Source organism: Pinus tabuliformis, chromosome 9 (genome assembly GCF_031772625.1).
Source record: "Pinus tabuliformis cultivar Carrire ecotype Pingquan chromosome 9, CPIR1, whole genome shotgun sequence".
Taxonomy (NCBI): Eukaryota; Viridiplantae; Streptophyta; class Pinopsida; order Pinales; family Pinaceae; genus Pinus; species Pinus tabuliformis.
In genome coordinates this window covers 1,667,533,665-1,667,538,430 of record NC_142307.1, presented here as the reverse complement: position 1 = coordinate 1,667,538,430, position 4,766 = coordinate 1,667,533,665, and the positions used below count along the sequence as shown (strand labels likewise).

Genomic DNA, 4,766 nt, shown 5'->3' with positions numbered 1-4,766 from the left:
CCACTCATAAATAGAGATTTAGTCCAAGCTCGAATATCTCGGCCCTTTAATCGTTTTAAACGCTGACTTTGCCGCAGTTTCCATCTTTCTAGATTTTCAAAAGTCAATAGTCTCATATGTGTGGTACAGCGGCTTACGGACTGGATCAAAATATTACGGCCATTAGTGTTTGCGTTGAAAGCTGAAACGATCTGCTAATCGGAACGTTCGTACAGTGGAATTGCTGACTACAGCAATTGACGGCCTGACAGTTGACTGTAAAACCTAACAGAGCGAGTGCGTTGACATTAACAATTGTGCAGCAAGAGAGACTACGTATTCATAGACGGTAAGGTTCAATTATGTGAGTTCGAGAATAGCTCAGGTCCGCATTCAAGCCTTACAGCGTCTCCTTATTTAATAACTGAAATCTCGTCGATCTGATTAACTAGTTATCTCGCTGTATTGATACCAACGTGACTATGTCAAGCTTCAATAACTCACCACATGATTGTTCGGAGGTGGAGGTGCCTTCATACTTCATATGCCCAATATCGATGGAGCTTATGAGAGACCCCGTAACTGTTTGCACCGGGATGACGTATGATCGAGAAAGCATAGAGCACTGGATTTTTTCGTGCAACAAGAAAACATGTCCTGCGACCATGCAGCCGCTAGAGAATTTCGATTTAACTCCCAACCACATGCTGCGTCGCCTCATTAAAGGATGGTGCGTTGCAAACAGTTCCAAGGGCGTAGAACAAATCCCCACTCCCAGGCCGCCCGTCGACTCTCATCAAATCTCTATGTTACTTCAAGCTGCACTCAGATCTCCAGCAGTCGAAGGCATCAGTGCATTGAAAAAATTGCGGTCCATTGCGCGGGAGAGCGAGGGAAACAGACGGTGCATGGCGGCGGCGGGTTCGAGTATTGTTCTTGCATCTCTGATCAATTCGTCTTGCTGTGCGGAGAATGAGAATGAAAAGTTCAGGGCCTGTGAAGAAACTTTGGGTATATTGTATCTGCTTCCTATGACCCAGGAAACTGCGAGATCTTTGTCAGATGCAGCGTGCATTAGGTGCATGGCCTTGGTCTTCCATAAGGGAAACACTGAAGCTAGACTTCACGCCGTCGTTTTATTGCAGAAGGCTTCCACTTGGATATCTGATTGGGAATTTATCGGCAGGCAAAAGATTAATATTTTCCAAGGTCTCCTACAGATCATAAAGGGTGAATCCTGCCATCAGGCGATCATGTCTGCCTTGGTTGTCCTCATAGCAATATGTAAAAGGTCCAGAAATAACAGATTAATGGCTATAGAGGCAGGAACAGTATTTTGTCTGATTGAATTACTTCCAGAGGCCGAGAAGCCAAAGTGTGAAAATATATTAGATCTGCTCGACATGCTAGTGGATTATGCAGAAGGAAGGGCTGCCATGGCTGATCACGCGATGGGAATTGCTGTCGTCTCGAACAAGATTATTAGGGTTTCAGAAATTGCCACTCAGAAAGCAGTTCGAATTCTTTGGTCGCTTTGCATATATTCTTCAACTGCGTCGATTCTTTGGGAGATGCTTCAGTGTGGAGGTGTGTCTAAACTGTGTATTCTTCAACAATTCAGTTGCACAGAGAAAACGAAGCAGAAGGCGAAGGAGGTATTGAAATTGCATGCAAATACTTTTAGAGTCTCCCCTTGTCTTCCGTACCTAATCAGAACTTATCATGCACAGTTTTGAAATTTGATGTAATAAGGCGACGCGGTGAAACAAAAAGATGACTCCTTATGTAATTTTTATGAAGTTCGTCGGATTTAATAGTGTTACTTTAAAAAAATTGAAAAATTTAGCCGGTCCATACAGATCCGATATAACATAGCCGGCTCATAATGATTCGATATGTATGAGCATTGTAAATACTAAAATTAAATATTATGAGCGTGCAAGTTTGCACATTGGCTTTTCCCTCATTACAAATTCATAGAAGATGCTGGTATATTTTATCTGGTGGACTCTCTCGTGGACTGCTCAGATAATTTATTCGTTATTTGTACATTTGCTAAGGCAGTTGCTAATGATTACTTAGGATGATAAATCATAAATCTCTTCCTAACTCAATTCAAAACCAAACTTATCAAACGTTCATTGAAATTATAAAACGTGTGCCAGTTAACGTTCTCGATGTGTGCCAGTTAGCTCCCCATGTTTGTTTGCTGCGGTGGAGAATCAATGGTAGGGTTTTGCCGCTCAGTCATTTATGTGACGTTGATTATGGTAATTGATATATGCATTGAAAATTATCATTGGTATATTATTTGAAGTTTTTTATATATTAATATACTTTGATGTTTATTATAATTATTAGTAAATTAAATGATTTAATTGTATATAAGAATTTGAAATAAACATAGTTTTATTATTATTATTATTATTATTATTAAAATAATTAATGTAAGTTAAATATACATAGTTTATCTAATTAGTTGAATTGGTAGAGTCTTTCTTAAAACAATTTTTTTTATTGAAATATCATGGGTTTATCTTTTTGTGATTAAGCTTATAGGAAGTCATCTCTTCAAGTGTCATTTGAATTGGTCCAATCTCTGTTAAAACACTTTTGCTCTTGAAATGTTAAGGGTTAATCTCCCAGGGGTCGGTTCAGCTAAGATGAAGATATCTCTTCGAGTGGATCATCTGGGAGATCCACTATTGAGATGTAACAGTCATGGATTCAATTCTTGCTAGTGTTCAAGCTCTGTGGTTGAGCTCACAGGAAGTGATCCGTTCTACTGGATCTTTTTGGTAAAACTATTCCATGGTTGGAAGTGATCTCTTCGGATGAATCTTCCTAGTAATAATATTCAACCACATAGAAAAGTATGTTCAACATATATATATTTAAAAAACATTGTTATTCTATAAATAGGCTTTCTTATAGAACTATGGGAAAATACCATGGCTTATTAATTTCACATGCCCAAAAAAACCATAATTCACTTTACTTCATATAAAAGCTTGTTTATATGACTTTAAGGAAGAAAGTGGTAAAACTATTGAACATTTCATTTTTGTATATACTATGTATTTCATTTTTGTATATACTATGTATTTTATAGAATATTTTATGGAGGTTGAATCCCTATCATAAATAAATTAAAATAAACATTTTTATAAAATTGAATATTAACATTTCTATATTATAATATTGTTGTTATATATTATATTATTATTAATATCTTCTTCATCATCATCATCATCATTATTATTATTATTATTAAAATCATAATTTTAAGATTAATATTAATATTAATAATAAATCATTAACAATAACATAAATATATTATTAATATCACTATGTAATAATTTATTATAGATAACCATTCATTTTATAATAATATTATAATTGATATTAGTTATTTAATATTAATAGTAAATCATTAATAACATTAACAATAACATAAATATACTATTAATATCAATGTGTAATAATTTATTATATGTAACATAATATTATAATTGATATTAATAAAATAGCATTAATCTTAACAACTATAGAATTTTTATAATCATTAACCTTAAGTACTTTTATAATTACTAACTTTAATATAATTAGTAATAAAATTAATAAAAATAATATTCAAAACATAATATTAAAATTAATTCTAATATCACTACTATTATTAATATTCTTATTAATATCATTAATAATATTAACAATATTACTCCCTAATGAGGGTCCCTAGGAGTGGGAATTTCCTCTCTCCAGATCACACGAAAGGGGGTTGTCGCTCCCAATATACTTACACATTTCTTATGTTCCAATCACTTCATTATTCATCACAAGGTTAAAAGTAATTTGAATATTTAAGGCTTCTTAGAGAGGTACAAGAGGACTCAATAAGATAATTTTATTAGATGGACAAAGCAAAGGAAAACATTGATAGTATAGAAAAAAAGCTAACCATTCTGGAAAAAGGACTAGTCGCGACAATGCTTAAACATTTTTCTCAATAGTTGCATTTTCCCCAATAGTTGTTATGATATGTTTTTTTGTTTTCAGCACTAATAGTCTTTTTTGTCTTCTTAGGTTGATATATGTCAAAGTCTAACACCACCAACAAAATTTTATAAGTTTCTATTTGCATGATGCTCTAGTTAGATGATGGCGTAACACTCTCGAGACTTAGAATTGCTCTAGTTAGATAATGATTTAACACTCTCAAGACTCAAAATTTATGTTACTGGTCTGGTTTCCCTTTGCATGGACCAGTAGTAGAAATTTTTTGGTCTATGTAATCCTCATTTAATGTAATGCCAAGTGACTAGGTAAAAAAATTAACAATATTCATTATTAAATGTAATAAATTAACTATAATACAAAAGCACTATTAATATCATTAAAATAATAATATTATCACATGTAACAACAACTAAAAAAAATCATGTGAAAAATATTAAAAAACATAATATTAACATTAATAATAATAACACTATTAACATTATTAGTCACATTAACAATGTTAAATTTACAATAATACATTAATTATAACATAAATAGACAAATAATATTATTATATTCAACAATTTATCATAAACGAATATTACAATGTTTTTATTTAATGTTATTATTAATCTTAATAAGATTTAACGGACGGTAGAGAGATCAAATCTCTCCAAAATGAAGATCTATTTTTCGAGTGAAAAAATTGAGGAAGTGTTTGCACCTCTAGAGATTTGATCCCTCTTAGAGCTTGATAGATTCGAAGGTACATATAGACTGGTTATTAATTA

General features: G+C 32.6%; 1 pseudogene; it reads left to right on the top strand.

Moving 5' to 3' along the window:
* Window positions 1–461: 461 nt before the first annotated feature.
* LOC149155266 (E3 ubiquitin-protein ligase PUB23 pseudogene) lies at window positions 462–1,715 on the top strand (annotated as a pseudogene).
* The last annotated feature ends 3,051 nt before the right edge of the window (window positions 1,716–4,766 follow it).